Source organism: Myotis nattereri, assembly GCF_964212035.1.
Source record: "Myotis nattereri genome assembly, chromosome: 1".
Classification (NCBI taxonomy): domain Eukaryota; kingdom Metazoa; phylum Chordata; class Mammalia; order Chiroptera; family Vespertilionidae; genus Myotis; species Myotis nattereri.
Genome location: NC_138075.1, coordinates 225,326,370 through 225,348,854, shown reverse-complemented (window position 1 = coordinate 225,348,854; position 22,485 = coordinate 225,326,370). Strand labels below are relative to the sequence as shown.

The 22,485-nt window shown below is 40.8% G+C and overlaps 1 long non-coding RNA gene across 1 annotated transcript in view; it reads right to left on the bottom strand.

Annotated features, from left to right (window-relative positions):
• The window catches only part of LOC308521207, a 361,054-nt gene that overhangs the window by 41,202 nt on the left and 297,367 nt on the right, over positions 1-22,485 (bottom strand). The gene's annotated exons all lie outside the window — the stretch shown is intronic.

The following is a 22,485-nucleotide window of genomic DNA, read 5'->3' as shown; positions in this document are numbered from 1 at the left end:
GCCATGAGCCTGGCTTCTGGCTGAGTGGCGCTCCTGCTATGGGAGTGCTCTGACCACTATGGGGCAACTCCTGTGTTGAGCACCTGGCCCTTGGTGGTTAGTGTGCATCATAGTGACCAGTTGTTCCATCGTTTGGTCGATTTTCATATTAGCCTTTTATTATATAGGATTGTCAAGTATAGATTTTATGACCTTCCAGGAAAGAACTTTTAGTAAACTGAGAATAAATGGTGCTTCCTCAATGTAATTTACATCAACCAATAGAAACATGTCCCTTAAAATCGAACAAGAAACAAGTACCAATAACCAATACCAAACAAGTACCAAACACAGTACCACCATTATTATATGCATACTAGAGGCCTGGTGCACAGATTCATGCACCGGTGGGGTCCCTCGGCCTGGCCTGCACCCTCTCGCAATCTGGGACCCCTCAGGGGATGTCAAAGAGCTGGTTTCAGCTTGATCCCCATAGGCCAGGCTGAATCTGTACACCAGGCCTCTAGTATTCATATAAGATCTTTAGTTAATCTCTTCCTGCCCTCCCCTCTCCCTGCTTCCCTCTAAGATTCATCAGTGTTCCCATGTCTATGGTTTCCACTCCTGCATTGAGCGTCTGCCCCCCGGTGGTCATTGCACATCACAGCTACCAGACAGTCAGCCAGTGGGCCAGTTGGCAAGTTGCTTAGGCTTTTATATATGTATAGATGTTCTTAATGACCTACAAAGTGGGAACTTAAATGATTTTCATACATTCTGACACTAAAGTCTGAGCTTCTATATGATCTTTAGCCCTCAGAGGTGTCCATATTGGTTTTCAACTAGACAGCATCCTTCCCCACTTCTAATAGAAACACTTCAAGATTCTTTTGGAAAAATACCTCCATCTATTACATGCAATCTTGATAGGCATATCAGCAAAGCTATCCTGACCACTTCTTGGCCAGGAAGTAGACATGCAACCAACCAATAAGATTTTCCTTCCCTTTTTCTCTCTCTCTCTATCACCCCCAATTCTGTGGAATTGGATCTTTAATAGAATGTGTACTAAATGTTTAAACTGATTCACCCTGAGGATGTGGTAGGGTGTAGCCTCAGGAGGCTGTGCTTTAGTTCCTAGAGCTTTCTCATTCCTGTCCTTTTTAAGACCTCATTTTAATGTGTCCTTTCAATCTATGAGTCATCTTCAAATCCATCAAATTCTTTAAATAATTATCTTTTAAAAAGACATTTTACTGCCGAAACCGGTTTGGCTCAGTGGATAGAGCGTCGGCCTGCGGACTGGAAGGTCCCAGGTTCGATTCCGGTCAAGGGCATGTACCTGGGTTGCGGGCACATCCCCAGTAGGAGATGTGCAGGAGGCAGCTGATCGATGTTTCTCTCTCATCGATGTTTCTAACTCTCTATCTCTCTCCCTTCCTTCTGTAAAAAATCAATAAAATATATTTAAAAAAAAAAAAAGACATTTTACTAAAGTGAGCCAGTGTGTGTTTGGTCACTTGCAAAAAACCTTAGCTGGTATATCTGCACTTCCAAATAACTAAGCTAGAACTCTGCACTCATCTTCCTCTCTTTAACACACACAATTAATCAGTCACCATATTCTATGGGGTTCACTTATACAGTATGCTTGGTCTTCTTCTTCTGATCTGACCTCTTTCTGTTATTGCCTTAGCTTAAGTCATCGTTATGTCCTTCATGAATTATTACAACCTATTACAATGGCTTCTAACATGTGTCTTTACCTGCAATCTCTTCCTGCCTAATCTATTCCACCCACAGTCATCAGAGTATTATTATGCTAAGAATATCCTTGGTGATGTGACTACTCTGTCCCAAATACTTGAATGAGTCAACATTTCAAACAGAACAAAGTTCAAAATCCAAAAAGCAAGCTGACAATCCTGAATTTACACATCTAACCTTAACCCTCCCTTCTTTTCTTACTGACATTTTACTCAAATCAAATGCAATAATTTGTTATTCTCTTCAAGATACTACACATTCTTTCCCTTCAATCTAGAGAAGGTGTCTTTTTTCTTTCTTCCATTTCTTACTATCTTCATGCAGCCAAATCTTACCTAGATTTAGAAGACAAATATAATCATCACTTCCTTTGGAAACCTACCCAAAGAACTGAAAAATCTCATCTGCTTCTTTTAGCACCTCAACTCTACCTAACTTGGCATTCTTAGGGCTTCCTACCTGTTTTATTTAAATCTAAAAATGTTTTACCTTTCTGTCTAGACATAAGCCATGCCATGTGTCCTGTTTTTTCAGGACAACTAGGATAGAAAAAGTGGATGATTAAGCAGGAATGGAAGGTTAGAGCCAGACCAAGATATTTCCTAAACCCAGCTCATTAAACCTGGGAAGATAGATAGGGTGTGGTCAGTGAGAATATTTCTGAGAAGGCCCTGTATACATGAAGCCTTCTTTGAGCTTCTACCTCCTTTTTCAAATTGTGTGGTCACAGCCCAATGACCAATGTGGTCAGCTGAAATCACGCCCATGGCCACACATGTGTAACAAACTGCCAAGGATGAATGACAGCGGCACCATTGTTGAAAGAAGCTAAATAGAAAATGGTCATCATTCTTGAGACTTACACTTCTAAGCCTTCTTTGTTGTTGTTTTTTAAGAAGATGACATATTTCAAATCTCCAAAGTGCCCTAATATCAAAGCTCATGGAGAACAGTAAATTAGACACAAGGAGAACTCAGGCTTTAGAATCAGACAAACCTCAATTTAACTATGTGTCCACCATATATGAGCAACATAACTTATCGGTCTTTTTCTCTGACCATGGAAAGGGTATAAAAATAGTAACCAGGAAGTGTCATTCTGAGCAACCAATGAGATCATGCATGTCAGATGTTTACCACAGTGCTTAGCAGTTTTATGTGCTCATGTCAATAGGTGCCTTGCTACATATATTTATCTCAACTCATTTTTTAAATAAATTGAGGTAAAGATAATTTTGGGGAAAATGTATACATTAGGAATGGGTATAATTTTATAGTAGGCTAAATGTAGATAGACAGAGGTTATATTATATATAACTATTATATTCTAAATATAATGTTTATTTTTTATTATTTTACAGATGAGCCAACAAGCTCAGAGAGGTTCAGTAAATACCTAGTAGATGTAAAACCATGGAATCAAATCATGGTCTATCTATTCTGAAGTCTGTTTTCTTAACCATTATATTATATTATCACCATCTGAAAATATTTTCTCAAAAATCCCTCTTAGAAGCCTATAAGACATCCCAGTAGGAGTCCTCATCTTCTCAAATCAAAATCATTTGTTAATTTCCCCATTTTTCCATGACAAGTGCCCCTCAGACCTTCATGTAATTCTACACTTCCAACCCCACCAGTCACTTGTTGATCCTCACCTTCCTTAAGATTCACTACTGGGCACCTTTTCTTCCATCTACCTCTTTGATCCATTGCCTGCAGTGATACCACACTCTGCATCTTACTTCTTTTGGTAGAGCTAGGCATATATTTTCAGAAGCCCAGTCATAAGGTTTCACTGAAAGAAATATTGACCTGGAAGACTACATAGCTGATCCTTATTCTTACTTGATTTCTGAGCCACTGAGTGGTTTTGGGCAATCTCCTCATTTCCTCTATGCCTCAATTTGCTCATTTCCAAATAAGGGAGATGGTCCAGAGACTCTAAATTAGCTCCCACAGTCTATAATTCCAAGTTCATAAAAAGGACATTGAGAGAGAAAAATCTTGGCTGTCTGCCTCAGGGAAAAAATAATTAAGATATCACTTTGCAAAAGGAGTAAGTGAATTTCAACAGCATCGTGCCTGTCTCTGCCTAGAGTTGGCTGCCTCTCCAGGCTTGGGCTCCCTTTTGGACACTATAAATTATCCAAGGACATAGGCTAATTGACACAGTTGAGAGGAGTGGGACGCAAACAGTCCCAGGCTTGGAGAGTGAGACCTCTGTGGGGAGGTTAATAGAGTTGGAACAGCTCGGGCTTGAGGAAGGGCTGCTGAAGGGAGCCATCATTCTGCCGACACATTCATAAAAAGATATTGTGAGAAGGGCAAGGATCAGTCTTCTTATTAATCAACAAGGGCAGAATGAGAATTAACAAGCTGTAAGCTGCAATGAGGAATATCGGGGAAAATGTTAGACCACTGGGAGCTGTTAGGCAATGGAACAGGCTGCTAGGAGAAGCCATGAAATCACTCTAATTGGGGACATTCAAGGGAGAAAGCAGACACACATCTGTCACAGGGGAGGGAACTCCAGAGGGAAAGCAAGGAGCTTGACTCCAACAACTTCAATGACCTTGTTGCAACTGGCTCTTAGCTTTAATTGCAGAGCACAATCTAATGTCCAGTGTGAAGGCAGATTGAGTGAAATGTATAATGGTGGGTAGGGTGGAGATAAAAATGGAGTGGGGATGGAATAGTGACTAAGACCATGGTTTTGGAGTTTTCATGAACTGAGTTCAAACCTTAGCTCTGGCACCTACCAACTTGCAGTTTCCTTCTGCGATTCACTTTCCTTGACTAGAAAATGGGAACCATGATAACCGTCCTTTAAAGGCTGTTGTGAGGATTGAATAAGTCCACTTGCATGGCATCTGGCACATGGGAAGTTCTAGGCAAATGATGTTTATGATGAAAGCAGGAGCTTGCTGGGACAGGAAGTAAGGAGAAGGAAGGCTCAGTCCTCAACTTGCTTTAGTGACCAGTCCTTGAATTTTGAGATGGACAGGGACTCCAGTGTCCAGAACTGGTGATCTTCAATCATTGACTGCATCTCCCTTGCCAAGGGTGTCTGTTTTGAAGTTTTCTGAGGCCACATATGGGAAAGGTAGAATGCTTTTCTGAACTGCCCATGTGTTCTAGAGTACCTGGGACCAGAACCTAGAAAAGGAGCTTGGTAGCATCCAAAGAATAGTGATTGTTTCCTAAAGAAGATGTTCTTGGTGCTTTGCAGCATGCCTCTTCAGCCCACCACTGAGGTTATCCACAGTGGTGGACAGCCCTACGTGAGTTTACAGTCACATGACATCAAAGCTTCACTTCTAATGCCAATATTGTCACTTTCTACCTTAGAAAAGGGCCTTTGCTGAAGCTGTGGAATCAGTAAACCCATGCAAATGTACAGCCCAGAAGTGAATATTTGTTAATGCCCATGGGTAACCGTCAAACAGAGAATAGGGGGCAATGGGTAAGTACCTATTCTTTGGGCAAAAATTCTGAGATGCTAATTCTTCAGAGGTCCTCGTAGATCAAGCTCTCAGTGCCTACAGCGGAAAAACTGTCCCTTTCAGCTTTTGTTCCTGTTCTGGCTCAGTCTCTCCACATCCTCATTCCTGTTTCCTGGGATTACTTCCCAAATAAACTAACCTGCACTCAAATCCTTGGATCAGGCTATGTTATGGGGGGAACTAAATTAAGGCAGTGTCCAGAAGGGACAATAATTAAAAGTTCAAAAACTAGAGGCAGCCTTCAATAGATCGTTGTATATTAGGACTTGCCATAATGATTACTCTAGAAAAAGTGTGTCCTCACATATGTTGCCATCTATTTTTTATTAAACATTGTCCCTCAAGTATGCCTTTATCCCCTCACAAGGGTAAAAGCAACAATTTAAGAAATTTAAATGTCTTCCATCTTTTTCTTCTATCTCTCCTAAACTGATGGTCAGTATTTTTCAGATTCAATCTACTGGAGCATCTTACATCAAAGATATAGAGAGTATTTTGAACTCAGAATTAGTTCTCGTTGAATTTCTCTCTGCTTCTGTGCATATATGCATTATCTTCCTCAGGAACAGAAACAGAGGTCATATACACACACAGCAGACTATGTTTTTCATTTTATTGGCTAGACTTGTGTGTTGTGGCTGCTCCTAGCTGCAAGGGAGGCAGGAAATTTATTTTTTCCTCCTTCCAAAGTGGAGACAATCAAGTTAAGAGGAGTAAAGATTGAGTACTTAGCCAGTGAAAAAGATTTTCTATAATTTTTCTATTCAAATGAAAATTTTAATCTCAGGTTTTTGCATAAACCAAAGGAGCAATTGAGTTTTACTCTAAAAAAATTGTCATCTGTTAACGATAATTTAAAACCCCCACACATATGTTGGTAAAGAAATAAGAATCATCATTTGTTTCATAATGTATGTTTGCACTAGGGATATAAAAAATGGTGTTATCTGCCCTCAGGTATCTCTCAGTGTGTTAGATACACAAGGAAACTTCAGCCTATAATATACACAGATCAGTGCTGTACAGTGTGGACACACAATGAGTGTGGTGTGCATACATCATCATGGGAGCTGGGAATTGGAGAGAAGGAACCCAACCCAGTTTTCTCTTCCTGAGAGATCTGTGCAAGGGCTTAACAGGTAAGTTTGGAATATAGATTGCTTATTTTTCTTAGTGTAGAAAGAAACCATCAGAGTTACAAGCAAGAGAGCAGGGCAATATGACCTACCCTTTAAAAAAAAGCATTCTGTTGGTCATATGAAGGAAGAATGGTGAAAGTGCCAGTAGGAAACCTGGCTACCAGGGTCCTGCATTTGGTTGGGAGAGAGGGAAAGGTGACTTGCTTTGGAGTTGGAGTATTGGAGATTGTAAGAAATGATCAAACTCAGAATGTATTTTAGAGCCACTATAAATTGCTGAATTAAACATAAAAGAGAAGGGAAGTAGAAAAAAAAAAGACACCTACATTTATCCCACCAGAGTAATTGGAAACATGTAAGATTCATTTACTAAGACAGAGAAGATTCAAGACTGAATTGGCTGCAAAGAGGAGTCTCTTTTGCTCCTGTTAAGTTTGAATTGCCCATTAGTAATGAAGTGGATTTTTGAGTAGTCTAGTATTGGGGGAAGGTCTAAAACCCGCAAAGAAGCACTGTCATTTCCTTCATGTGAACTTCCATGATGCCTCCATCTCTAAAGCTGATTTTCAAGTGCTCCTCACTGGGCTCCTCTAAAACCTCTAGCACAGCTCTTATTCAACTCTGCCAATGAGCTGGGAGACTACATTTTACTCATTTTGGCATTCCCATAAAAAGATCAAGTATATAGTAAGAGTGGCACCATATTTTTGGTAGTAAAAATTGTTTTAAGAGTCTGGCCAGTGTTGTGGTTGAGCATCAACTCAAGCATCAAGAGGTCACAGGTTTGATTCTGAGTCAGGGGTCAGGGCACATGCCCGGTTGCAGGCTCCATCCCCATTAGGGGCCAGGGAGGAGTCAGCCGACTGATGATGTTCCTCTCTCACGAATGTTTCTCTCTGTCTCTCTCCCTTCCTCTCTCTCTAAAAATCAATAAAACCTTAAAGTGTAGGTGACATTAGTTTTAAAAAAATATTTTAAGAATAAAAGAGCATCCTTATCAAATAGGAAAAACACAAATGACTGTAATCACTATCCTCATCATGTATATTTCATAGATGTTGAATATGAAATGTGAGAGACTCACAGCCATCTTTTAATTTTAAATGTTGTATTCTTGCCACTGCATAATGTCTAATCAGATCTATAATAAGTGCATAATTGACTAAATTGACTTGTTTCCATGGAGTCTAAAAAAGAAATGTCTCTCATTTATTGAATAAATTTTTCAGAGGTATTAGATATAGCCATAGAAGACCTGTCCCTCATTGTCAAAACCAGTGGTTCAATGATGTTAGTGATTATGTTTTATTAATATTTGACTAAGTTGGACTATTGAAGAAATATATGTCAGTTCTGGGGAATATTATCAATTATAGTCCATATATATTTCCATTGCAATTATCATTTTTATTCCCTTAATGTTTCAGAATAAAAGGGCCAATCTCTTGGATTAAGTCTTTGTATATAACTTAAAAATGCAGTTGGAATTTGGGCCATGGCCACAAAATTTGAAAGACATTCCCCCATGACTTTTCTGCAAAAGAAAATAAAAACTTCCATGTTGAAAATATTATAAAAGATATCATTTAATTCAGCAAACTTTATTCAACATGGAATAATATGTTCATATAACAACAATTTTCTACATATAAATTAGGTGTTTATTATATTTTCCTTTTTATTCATATGCACTCTTAAAGCTTTATTATTTATGACCATGCCATGATTGTGACCAATAAATTATGTTATTTGCTTGGGAGTTTCAAAGTTGTAACTTCACAGTCAGCATCAATCCATGGCCTGTTCCAGTTACACTCATTTGCAGTGATTAATTAACCTTGTAGAAAAGCTGACACCACCACTGGGAATAATTCTTTGTTATTTTTTTACCGTGCTTTTTTGTGTGTGTATTAAACTACTTATGTTTATATCTCCTGAGGCCATATAATTTAATACTTGGTGATTTCAGAAAGATTTAATTGGTGGAAAACCTTATACGTTATTGCTAATGTAAGAGGAAGGCTTAGAGAAAGCCAAATTAAGTTTGGAAATTATCATGCCATGGTGTTTAGCAATACCTACTTTAATAGTCTGCATTTTTTTTTCAGATTATTTTTCCCAAAAATAAAATGTTAGTGAACTCCATGAAGGAAAAGAGCTCTTGTGCCTCATACCTAGAATGCCTGCCACAGAGCACTGTGCAATCAATTCTCTTTAAAGGTGTTTTTTATGGCTGGGATGACCTTGCTTCTCTCAAAAGTACCACCACTTGACCATTGCAGTGAGAGAATGACAGTCAGTTAAATTTCTAGAGCACTTTTAAAATTAGCAATGTAATTTTCAATTCTCAAAGTTCTTTCTACTTATGAGACATGCAGAAACCTCATGTAGCAGAAAGAGTATTCATACCTTACCTGAAATATGTGGAGCCAACCAAGACTAATAAAACGACCAATGCTGTGGAGTCAACAAACTAATTCAAAGCCATGTTCTGATTGCACCACCTAGTGGGCTGGAGGACCTCCTAACATTTGGCTCTAGAAGGAGCCTGTGATCTCCTCTGAAGGATTAGTAAACCCTGCTGTGATGAGTGCTGTCTTGTGAAGCTACAACAGAATGCTGAAGCACTAACAAACTGGGGTGGGGGTGGGGGGTGGGGGGTGGGGGGAGGGTAAGCAAGGGAGCTCCAGGCCCAGAGCTGAAACCTGTGCTCCTCTCCCACCATCTCCATCCCCTCGTTCTGTTCTTTTTCCTTAGTAGCTCTTACCACCTTCCTGACATTACAGTATATACATATATGGCTATGGACCACCTCCCCTGCGAGAAGGCAAAAAGGCAGGGACTCTGGGTACCTTAGTCACTGCTGCCTCTCAACTCTTACAAGCGCCTCCAGCACATCCCAGGAACTTAGCACATATCTGTGGGGTGAATGAACGCTGAAGGGAATGTATGTGCAGAGGCAGGGGTCCACCATAAATGTACTCTGGGAAAGCTGCAAGCCATTCTATCTCCCCAACAGGGATGAACCAAAGCCATCCTGATATTTGACTACTCTTGATCAATTTCCATGGAGATTTTTTATAGTTCATCTTGAGAGAGCATGGAGAGAAAATGGAAGGGAAGAGCTCGAACAGCTGGCAATGAAGGATTGGCCAAGATTGGGACAGTTAAGTTATCTGGGTATATACTCTCATTAGGAACACGCAGGCTCTATGTGGAGCCAAATTGGTCATGATGCATGAGTCTTAAGTAGGGGACTGACATGAGCAGATAGATCCCTCTAATGACTTGTAGCAAATGGATTCAGAGGAAGAAGATAGAAGCTAAATGACAGCCCAGAAGTCACTGGATCACTAGACTAGAGAGAGCAAGTGCTAGAACCTCTGGTGGGGAGGGGCCCTGGCTCAGCCCCTGGCTCAGCTTTCTCCTCAGTCTCTCTGAGCTCCTTATGCACAACTGGACCTAGGGACTTCCTGGGAAGATGCCAGCTCTCCTCTTCTGCCTTTCCCAAGCGTGAAAGGACCCCAAACATTCCTTTCCTCGCAGCTGAGACAGGTTGGGTTTACCTGAAAGTGGAAAAGACACGACGTGGAAGGGAATAGACATCCCGAGTGCAGATTTCTGATCTGACTAAACCAGGTCACTCTTCACAGCTCTGTGAGATCCCACCTCCTCACCCTTTTGAATTCTCTGGCCCCTCCCCCATCCTCTCCTGCGTATAGTTGAAAACTCAAAATACAAGCACTCATTGTATCTTTCTACCTCAGGGTGTAGTCTGCAACAGCTTGGTTGTGGATACTTCACAAGGACATAGCAGTGTGTCACGTCTATGTTTTTTGAGTAAGATTATATCTGCTTTAAAGTTTTCCATGCTAAAAGTATTAGTGTTTTGTTCTTTTCAGCTTTCAAATTTCCACATAGCGTCTTCTGAATGACATAATAATCCTGTGAGGTGTACGAAGTTGAGGTTAATATGTGCATTTTATAGTTAAGGAAGTGGGGCTCAGAGATAGTAGATCAAAACAGCAATGATGTAAAGTAGAAGGGCTCTAAACTTAGAGTCACAAAGTGCATCTCTGAGCACAGGCCTTGCTGCTGAAGTGTGACCCGCATGCACTGAGAGGGACATAGCAACCGCTCTCACAATTGAGCAGAAATGGTTTCCGTCTAGTCAAACAAATAAAAATAAGTAAAGCTCGTATTGTATAAGCTTATCTTATTTTTTAAGTTTTGGGTTTTTTTTTACTAATTTGTGTTTATTTTACTTTACAAAAGCATCAGTCCATAAAAAGATTAAATTTTTAAATGAATGATTTCCTACAGCTCTTTGAGAAATACTGGGCCTTGAGGGCTCAGGCAATTCCTTCAGCATTCTAGGTTCTAACTTCCTCACATTTAAACATTCAAAACAAAATGTTGTTCTACACCACAGTGCAGATAAAATAATAAAACAAAATAATAGTAATGTAATAACTAACATTTGAAGAGGTCCTAAGAGTAGCAATTTTAAAATATGCTCAGTAACAGCCCTAAGAATCTGTGGAACCTCCATGAGTAGAGGATGGGGCTCCATGACTGAGTTCAGCCCCACCTCCTAGCCCCACCCCTCTCTCCCTTTTCAAAGCATGTTTGCTTTCACCTCTTTTAAATATGAGGTTTCTGCCTTAAGGATGCCATTCAGAAAATGTGTCCATTTAAAAAATTCAACCTTTCGCTGGAGCATACAAAGTGCTTTTGTGCTCATCATCTCACTTAATCCTTATAACAGCCATGTGATGTCGGAATTATGATTTTACAGGTGAAAGAAACGATGAGGAGCTTGAGTGGGTCAGGATCTCAGCTGATAAGTGATGGAGTTGATACAGACCCATGCCTCCGGGCTCCCTGACTATGTCTCTTCCTGGCAGCCTGGCAAGTGTTAGAAAAGCCTAAAATTTCTGCATTTTTTTTTCTTTCCTTATACTTTTCTTTGTAAAGTCATGATTCATACAAAAAGCCTTCAAAAAAAGAGTTCCAAGGTCTCTAAAAGTATATGGTGTGCTCCACACAAATCGAATGTATGTTTCCTAAACAGTAAGATCAGAAACATCTCCCAATGTAGGCTTAACTTTGTGTATGTTATGAGGGAAACTGTGTTCTCCAAAAATTCAGATGTTCAAGTCCTGACCCCCAAGACCCCAGAATGTAACCATACCTGGGGACTGGGTCTTTAAGGAGATAATTAAATAAAAATGTGTGGCCGGTAAGGTGGGCCCTAATCCAATATAACTGGTAGACTTGAAGAGGAAATTAGGACAGACACTAAAGGAGGCAGAATGATGTAAAAACACAGAGAAGACAGCCACGAACAATCCAAGGAGAGGCCCGGAACAGAGCCTTCCATCTCAGCCCTTGGGAGGAACCGGCCCTGCCAGCATCTTGATCTTGGACGGCTAACGTCCACAACTGTGAAAAAATAGATTTTTGTAGTGTGAGCCACCTAGTCTGAGATGCCTTGTTACGGCAGCCCTGGCAAACTAGCATAGTGAGTGCATAACATTTGTACTGCAGTGTATGGAACCGTTTAAGTTCCTTTTTATGTGTCAGGTACCAGAACACGTCTCATTACTGTCTGTACCATATACTCAGGAAATATTCAGTCCACATTCCAAGGCAAATGAGTCACAATCTTGCGCTTTTTCTTCTTTTTTCCTTTTAAAATTCTGCATTTTCAGAAGAGTACTCAACCCCATAAACAGGTGTTTAGTTAATAGGAACAGAACTGTTTTTTGAGGCAAGTTAACCATCCATGGAGGCAGTGTGTCTGCCATCTGTAAGACCATTGGGAAGGCATCTGTCCTCCTTGGACTTTTTTTTTCCCAAGGGAGGATGATCTCCAAGGCAATGTGTTATGACTATAAAAGGACTAAATTTGGGGCAAAAAAAATTCTGAATCCAAGTCCCAACTCTGTCACTGTCTACCTATGTGATATCAGGCAGTCCCCTTAGCTCTTCTGAGCTTTTATCTACTCTTTTGTAAAATGTACTTAATATACTGAAATCACACGTGGCTATGATGACATGGTGAGATAATGAAACAAGAAAATGCCTGGAACATTGAAGAGTCAAAATTTGAGAGCTATAGAGTCTTTGCTAATTTGATTGATTATATTATGGTTAGTTGTATTTCATTTCAACTCTGAAATGCTAGGCCTATAAGCACTTTTATTAGCTCAGATAGTATCTCAAAAGATCATTTGAACTAATTTCTAAAGAGCAAGCAAGATTGCATATATGTAGAAAAATCACATCAGTCATTCTGCATTTTTATTTCTTACTGAGATATTTAAAAAGCAAGAGTGATGTCTTCCGGACTTCACCATGACATGCCAGAACATGATGTCAGTTGGTGTTGAAATCGGTCTTCATCTCCTCTAATAACCCTCCTGCTGGCTGGAGTGTCTTGGACATGTCAGAAGTGATTTTGCTTAATTCCACTTGCTAGTATTGAGCATCTCCTAATCCTTGGCCAATAACAATCCACTCTTAAGAAAAAGTTTAAAATTCTGTTTTCATCAATTATACTAGTAAACCCTCAAACTATCCCTTAATTTTCTGCTACTAGATGTGAGGCCATATGCCTTTAATTTCAGATGAACCAGATTGAAGGTACTCTGGAGTCTAAATAAAATAAGATTCAAGTGGATTCTTAATACTCACAGCCCAGCCTTTGGAACTGTCTGGTAGAATTTAAAGAGTGTATCTACAGAGACCACAGTTGTCTGGGACAGACTGCTCCCTGGAGCAACATGGAGGTGGAGTTGAGTTGGAAACTCAGAAAGAGTGAGAAGTTACTGAATAATACATCAGTTCACTCAACCAACACTTACTAGGCACCTATTCGATGCCCTAATTGGGGGAAAGTAACTTACTTCTTCTCCCCCTGGTCAAATACAATGAACATGTCGATGGCCTAGTGTACAATCTGTTAGAAATAAAAGTGACTATCATAGGAGTGTTTCCTTTAAGGAATGCATAGAGGGGACATACAAGTCATGTATTACACACAAGGGTCAACAGCAACATAGATGTTAAGCTAATACTTTATGAATAGCAAAGTCCGCAGCTGACGACTCATTAAAGCACCCCTGTTGAAGGCGTTTAGGAGCCTGCATTTGAAGCACAAGGCTGAAGCCAAGCCTCTAATCACCCAGCCCCTATGAGGTCTAAACCTTGGGCCCACAACAAGGGGAGAAGAATTTATAGAAGGTCCAGAATCCATTTACTTGGTTTTAGAGAAGCAGAGAGAGAGTAAAAATGAGACGGACAGAATAAGAGAGAATGGCAGAGAAATTTGAATGGGGTAGAGGAAGCTTGAGAGAGTTTTTATTTATCTGACCAATTATATTAATGGTTTCTCCTCTATTGCTTGAGAATTAAAGGAGAGGATCAGTGATAGAAAAATAAGTTAAGGCTTTTCCTTATGTTAGGGGTTGGAGGGAAGAAGGTAGGAAGCAGGGAATGAGTTAGATAACTATTTTAACTTGCTAAGTATAAAGTCCTTCAAATGATGCTTATAAATTATGGGGGTCCATCTGAATGAGATCATGTAAGAAAAATAAAACATAAACATGGAGCCTCTGAACAACAGCTGAGCCTCATTTGTGAAGCCTAGATGACTGAGGCCTGGTTGACTATTAACTTACTCAACAATCATGTGTAAGCACCTATTACATATGTTCATTACCTTAGGCTTGTTGATTTATAGATATGAACACAATTCCTGAATTCAAAAAACAGTACATTCCCAGGCCAGGCTATATCCATAAACACACAACTGGCATGTAATCAGGTAAATGCTATAAAGAATGGACATGCCAAGGACCAGGCAAATGCAGAAGAAAACCTTGCTATACCCATCAATGTTAAAACACATATGCTCTACAAAGACAGAAGATGTGAACTGAGCCTTTGAAACAGGATGAAGATGTTGACTGAGCAAGTTGACTAAGTGGAGAGAGAGACAGTGACTTGGCCAAAGGAAAGGAAGAATAGCAGGACATGCCATGTACTGAAAACCACTTACTTACATGTCTGTTGAGCTCCTACCATACTTGGGAACATTAGAGTGCATAACAGAGAAAAGTATATACTCGAGTAAAGATCCCATTGTGGTTATGGATGAGGAGAAGTGAAAACAATAAATGAGTGAACAAATAAATGATTAGGATATTTTTTTGAAACCAACTTGTGCAAGCTAGAAAATAATAGGCTAATGGGATTGTTGCAGGAGACCTGTTTTATGTGGGGAGTGGATCAGGGAAAATGACTTTAGTTATGAAAGTTGAACCCAAACATTAAGAAAGATCCAGCCTTGTAAAGATGAGAGGGAGAACACTCCAGAAAAAGGTAGCAACAAAAGCAAACACTCACACAGACCAGAACCAACTTGGAAGATTCAAGAAATAGGTCAAAGACCCCTGTGGCTAGAGCTTGAGTAGAGAGTAGCATAGAAGGAGAGCTGATCAGAGACACAGGAGGGGCCAGATCATGTAGGACCCACAAATGTCTGACATGGCTGGGTACAGAGTGGAGAAGCTAGAGTGATCAGCAAGGATGATCAGAAAGGGCCAAAGGTGGCCCGCTATGAAATTAGGACTGCCACTAATTGTCTCAGTCCATCTGGGCTGCTAGACCAAAGTACAATAGGCAGGAGGGCTTAGAAGCAACAGGTTTTTGCTTTATTTTCACAGTGCAGGAGGCTGTGAAGTCCAAGATCAAGGTGTCAGTCTAGCCAGTGTTCATGAGGGCCCCTCTTGCATAGTTAGCAGTTCTGCAACTTCCCATGGTGGAAGGGGTGAGGGACCTTAGAAGGTCATTTTATTATTTTTTAAATATTTTTTTTTAATTTCAGAGAGGAAAGAAGTCGGAACGAGAGAGAAAAACATCAATGATGAGAGAGAATCATTGATCAGCTGCCTCCTGCACATCCCACATTGGGGACTGAGCCCGCAACTTGGGCATGTGCCCTGTCTGGCAATCGAACCATGACCTTCTGATTCATAGGTTGATGCTCAACCACTGAGCCATGCCAGGCAAGGATCACTTTAATAAGAGCACTAATCTCATTCTTGTGGGCTGTGCTCTCAACACCTAATCAACTCCCCAAAGCCCCACCTCTTAATGCCACCATCTTAGGGGTTGGGACTTCAACACAGGAGTTCAACGGGGACATAAACCTTCAGTCCATTGCACTCATGAGAACTGGAAACAAGTGAAAAGGAGTCAGATTGGGGAAAAGTTTTCATTTCAGTTGTGTTAACCGGTTGATAGACAAAGCACTTTCACCCAGACACTAACGGCTCTCAATATCTTAACAGTGGTCTGTAAGCAATGGGGACAGCAGACAAGATTTGGGATTAAGCATCGGTAAATTGTCTCTGTGGGCCTGGAACCCAGGCCCAGCTGCTCTGCAGAGAGAGAAGTGAGTTCACAAGCTGTTTTGTTTTTCCTCCTTCACAAGCCCCTTGGACACAGAACGTCCTCTGTGAAGCGGCCAGGAGAACGCGGTCCAGCTTTACAGTGCGTGTAATCTGGAGAGCGAGGAAAGAAACATTTAAGCTGTTATTCAAACAAGTTTCATTCCAATTACTACTTTCCTCTCTGTCAGAGTCAATTATTCTCACATCTGACACGGCCGGTGCCCGCCGAGGTGATGGGGGGACCTGCCTCCCTATTTTTCTCAGGCTGTTTTCTTTGCTGGTTGCTTTGGGTTGTGGGTCGTTCTGTATAGTGTTGTTGATGTTCCCACTGCTGCCAGCGCCGCAGAGTAGCTTTTACATGGCCATAAAATAAAATGAATGTACACAGGAAAGGGGGCCTTGCTCCCAGTCCAGTGCTGGACAGCTTCACTTAATATGCACTCAGCTCTGCAAGCAGAGACCTGTGGACATGCATCGCTTAAAGATACAGTCACCATTGGCTTTGTGGCACCCTCCTTTGCCAGCACTGGGCCCCAGCCAGACAAGGACTGGCAGGTCGCTTTTACCTTGTGACTCTAGGAGAAACGCTAGTCCACGCTTCGATAGGCTAATTGCATCAGGATCCTGAGTTAAAGACACCATAGTCTGGAGCCTCTCGGCGCCTCTGTGATGCTATCAGCTGCCTGGGGCTGTTGAGTCTTCATGACGTAGAAGTGAGAAGAGAGAGCTTACATATTTCCTAATATGTGGCTGATAGATTGAATCTGACTGAGTTCACGCAGGCACGTTGGATCCCTTTTTGTTCTGTCACCTTGGGTTGCCTTGTGTTATTCTTTGCCCGCCTTCTGAATTTCAAAATGATGGCCAGCAGGCACGCTCTCTGTGATCAAACTTTTGAAAAATTTATTCAGCTGCAGTTTAAAAACATTTCTTAAATCATATATTCTTTCCTATCTATACCCTGATGAACTCCCAGAAATTTAATTGAAAACTCAGTGGGGTGGTCTTCGGGAAGATGTGGGAAGAGTGGAAGTATGGGGTAAGGGCGGCCACCCTTTGTTCTCATACTACAACCAAACTGAATTGGTTCTTGTTCTCTTCTTATTTCCCACTGTTGATCACATTCAAGCCTTTGCTCACAGTGTTCTTACACTTACCTGAGTCATTTCCGGATGCTATCGCATATTATCATACACTGAGAGGCTTAAATAACAAAAATTACCTCTCACAGTTCTGGAGGCTGGGAAATTCAAGATCGAGGAGCCAGCAGATCCAGTGTCTAGGGAGAACCCACTTCCTGGTTTGCAGACAGGAAGCCCCCTCCTTGTGTCCTTACGAGGTAGACAGCAGAGAGCTCTGGTCTCCTCATCCCCATCTAAAGGCACTCATGCCATCTCTGAAGGCTCAGCCTCATGACCTAAATGCTTCCAAAGGGCCCCAACTCCAAATACCATACATTGGGAATTAGGGCTTTAACATAAATTCAGGGGAACATAAATATTCAGTTAATAGGATTCTGCTCAGTCACCCTGCTCAGTATCTCCTTTTCACATGCAGAGTATATTCATGTCATCTCAACAATCCCAAAAGTCTTAACTTATTCTAGCATCAACTCTTAAAGTTCAAAGTCTCATCTAAATTTTAAATATCATCTAAAAGAGATATGGATGAGACTCCCGGTACTATTCATCCTGAGACAAAATTCCTCTCCAGCTGTGAATCTGTGAAAGAATTCAGGACAGATATAGGAGAGAGGTTCCATTCTAAAAGGGAGAAGCCGGAAGTGAAAAGAGAGTGGTGGGTCTCAAGCAATTCACATACCTGGCAAAGCAAGCTCCATAAGATCTTAAGGCTTGAGAGTAATCCTCAATGGCTCAATGTTCTGTCTTCCAGACCCACTGGGTTGGAGGGCCTGCAGCCGCAGCTCTGTCACGTGGAGGTCCCATTCCAATGCCCCAGACAGCCCTCTGGCCAGTTGAAATCAAGGTGATGCCTCCCTCTTTTGAAACAGTGGATACAGCCCTGACAATCTCTGAATTGCCTTTCGGGTCATTCTTCTCATCTTGAAGAATAGTATAGGTTCATAGTCAAATAACTCAGTGGTGATGTCTGTGAAATGCAAGAAGGGCACCAGCCTTTCTCAATTCCATTCTGTCTCCATCCCCTTCCATGGAAACTGTCAGTGTTCCTGCCGGGATGGCTGATTAGGTCCTAAGTTCATACCAGCAGTAATATGATAGACCCATCACATCCTTACTGTTCTCTTCCAAACATGCTTTCTCATTTTTTGTAATATGGGAGGGTTTTCCAAAAATTTGAATTCTGGTTGTTTTTTAGATAGCAGTTCCATCTTCAATTCATGTTTCCCTTTATGAATTTTACCATAGCAGCCAGGAGGAACCGAGCTACTTCTTCAAAACTTTGCTCAGAAATAGCCTCAGTTAGATTCTAATTTTATCACTCTCAAGTTCTGCGTTCCATAAACCAGTGGGTCAGAAACACAATTCAGCCAAAATATTTGCTACTTTACAACAAGGGTCATCTTCTCACCATTACCCAATAACAGGTTCCTTATTCACATCTCAGACCTCATCAGAATGGCTTTTTTCCATCCACATTTCTACCATTTTTTTGTACATGATTATTTTTTTAAATGATACATCAATAGTAAATACATAACTGTTTTAGGAAGACAGAATCTTTCTCTATAGCAGTGGTGGGGAACATTTTCTCTGCCAAGGGCCATTTGGATATTTATGACATTATTCACTTAATATCATTCACTTAATATAAATTTATGTTGCTATGAATAAAGGTCTACTAAGAGCAATTTTCATGGCCCAGAAAACCTCTGTGCAAGCATGACCATTAGCTCCTTCTGTGTCCCACTGAGACACCCAGAAGCTAGAGGTAGTCTGATCCTAGGAATCATGCCTTCCCCCTTAGATGTGTTTATTTTTCCTTTAATCAATTAGTGAAGCAACACAGGCATACAGACATGATGAGGGTCCTCTCTCAAGGCACTAGAAAAGCAAGGTAATACAAGTTGGGAGGATCCCCTGGTGAGTCTTTGCAAAGTTTGAGACAGTCCTGGGCTTTCTCAACTCTGAGCTCAACACACAACAGCTTACCATAAGGCCTTTCCAGTGAACTCTGTCTCATTGATATTGGACATTACAGGAAAACATAATAACCAATATAACTGCCCCTTATGGCATGGGAAGGATGAATAAGGGTGTGAGCTGCTATCTATCCAAGTTACAAAGACAATGAGCCCTGAACTAGATGGTCTCAGAATAAATTTACAGAATCAGAGATAGAATGGAATGAACCATCTCCATGTTCCCTTTCACTGGTGGTTTTCTACTCACTGGTGAATGAATCCTGTAATGGGTACCTTGTCACTTTCCAAGGCTGCCACTCGCTTCTTCAGTAATTTTAACTGTGAGGCACATGACCTCACATTGTTCATTGTTTTGCAATGTGGAGGCAAAATATATGGAATTTACTAGTATCTCTTTGCCCTAAGATCTCTTCAAATATTTGAAGATATGGGGTCCTAAAGCCATAATTCTTCTTTTCTGTGTGCTAATTCCATTCCTCACCCTGCTCCAGCCTGGTTTCCACCTCACTGAACCTGCTCAACATGGCCACTGGTGAACTTCCAAACAATGGATTAGGTTTTATTTTCTATACCCCTGAACTCTGCAGAGTCATCTGATAGACATGTCAGGACTCTCATCATGTCTGTATGCCTGTGTTGCTTCACTAATTGATTAAAGGAAAAATAAACACAGGGGGAAGGTATGATTCCTAGGATCAGACTACCTCTAGCTTCTGGGTGTCTCCCTTCTTGGAATATCTCTATTGACACAAGTCTTTCCCAGGTCTCTACCCACCATGCTGTGTATTCTGAGTCATCCCCTGTACTGTTCTTCACAGCTTTAATCACCCATTAAGTGTTGAAATTCCTCTGGGTTCTAGCCTCAACCTTCTTTTCTTCTCATGTTATGAACTGACCCTCAGTGAATGCATTCATACCTGTGCATCCACTCTCATCTACATATAGATGCTACCCAAACTTCATTTCTGGTTTGAGTATCACATGACCATATCAAAGATCACAAAAAGTGGCATCCCATGGTGATCTCAAACTCAGTAAAATGCAAAAGTGAAAAAATTGCCTTCCTCACAAAAAATTAGTTTCTCCATCTGTGTCCCCCAACTTGATAAGTGTCCCTACCATCTGTCTGCTCAATGACACAGTGAACACACCTGTAAATTATCCTTGACCTAAGTCATTTAGCCACATTTTTCCAGCAAATCAGAAGGCAAAGGTGGATTTTAAATCCAAGTCTCCTGATTCCCAACAAAATGGATGTATATTTATTTATTTATATTTATGTTTGTGTGCTCAGGTAATTATATGCAAAAAGAACTTTGCAAGGACTTTGAGAGAACATTTACTAGTATGTGATGAGATTCATTTCAGTGACAGATAACAATATGTCTTTTCATTCCGTTCCATCGACTATCATCTTTGTATAAGAATAGAGCTTTGAAGCAGACTACAATTGGTTGTGAAGTCTATTTCTATCAAGGAGAGGTGAGGCAACATGACAAAGTTCACAGCTGAGGCCAGGCACACATTGCCAACAGTTAGCTTAAACAAGGAGAACTCTGACACTTGCCATAAGGGGAAACCTTTCCATGAATCACTGCTTTATTGAAACCTTGCCCAGCAGATGCAGTTTAAGTGGAAAGGGAATTTCTGCTGCTGTTTATAGGGCTGTGAGGGTCAGATGTCAACCAGGGCCACCTTAAAAGGGACTGGAAGAGCTTGCCTCTTCGATGGCAGCCTCCACATTTTCACTTATGACAAGTATTGAGGGATTAAATAATTCTGTGAAGGGAGGCATGGTGTCTTTTCCAGCCATGAGGGGTTGCCATGGATGTGAACATCAAAATTTCCACCGCATTTCTAAATATTTGCAGAGAACCGTTTCCTGCTGCAAGAATGACAAAAGTCTAACTCGGAGATTGGACATTTTAGTGCTGGTCAATTATTTCAGAAGAGTTGTACTTTGTTGAAAACCACAGTCAAATATGCTACAACAACATTCTGGGCTTGGCAAGCTTGCCCAATCTAGGAAATTCAAAATAAAGATTGAATACTTCATCCTCCGAGCTCTCGGCAAGGTTCGGACAGCACAGTGGGCTGGTCACATAGGAGGCTATTCTCTAGAAGCAAGTGGTGGAAATCAGGCATGAAATCCTCTATTCAGGAGAATACAACCCGGTATTATCCTACAGTGAGCATGATTAGGTGAACGTGTTCAGATAGAATAACATTTCCTCCCCCCACTCAGCCTCTTAACCTTCAGCCGCCTCTCAAATGATTTCATTATTCAGATTTATAAAATTTAATTTATTTGCCTCCTCTTGCTGCCAAAAGTTTGCAAACCGTTGCTAGGATCGGCTAGATGTTCTGAGAATGAATCCTCCAGTGTCTCACTTTTACATGGAATATCAAACACTCACTCTGCAGAAAGGTAATAGTAGCCACCATTTATTAAATGTCTTCCATGTGTCATACTCAATATGACACATTTTGCAAACCTTATCTCTTTTGGCTTTCATAGGAACTCCATGCGGTAGAATTTATTTTAAATATTAGGCTACTCTGCTATAGTCCAAAAAAAGATTCAAAACACAGATGAAGTTGCAATTCAACTTGTTCTCTGAATGAGTAACTTAAAACTCAGAGTAGTTAAATCACTTTCTCCAGGGCATTCAACTAAAGAGCAGCAGGCCTGAGGGTTTTACTCCTGTAGACCCAACTCCAAATGCGATTCCATTTCCACCAAACCATAATCCTCAGCAAAGTGACCAGTCATCCACAGAAGATCTGAGGGTGGTGGTGGGGCAGAGGCAGAGACACAGGGAAGCAGCTACCAGATGGAAAATGTTGACTCGGGAATGAGAAAAACCTCCTTTGCCTATATATCACATGTTTTGACTCATAATGGGAATACTATTGGCACTTTGGTATAGGATACTGCTTCACTGGGCAGGACTGTCCCCACACTGCATAACATTATTTATGGACACTTAATGCAAGTAGCATCCCCTGCCATTGATACAAACCAAAACACCTTAGACATTTACAAATGTTTCATAATGGGATGGTGCCAGCTGCAGTTGAGAATCACTGCTTAGAGGAAAAGGAAATATGATCCTAATAATTCATTCTTCTCATTATGGATAATTGAATAATTTGCCTAACTTGATTGTCTATGTAATTAATTAAAGACAAGATCCTAATAAAAACAAACCAACCTTTTGCCCATTTCTATTTGGGAGTCTGAACAGGAAAGGCTTCATAAAATAGGTGAGCTGGTGAATATAAATTTTATATTAAATATTAATTATAATATTTAATTTAAGAGGGGAAGGTGACAGGTTGTAAAAGGCATTGTGATGGAGAACAAAGCAAAGTCTTTGACATTGAAGAGCCTCATAAAGTGATTGCACTTAGCTCAAGCTTAGCTGGACCAAAGGGTTTGGGTCATTTCCAAGGAGGAGAGTATCTGATGGTCTCTGCAGAGCCTGTGGGTCCCACTGAGCAATTGC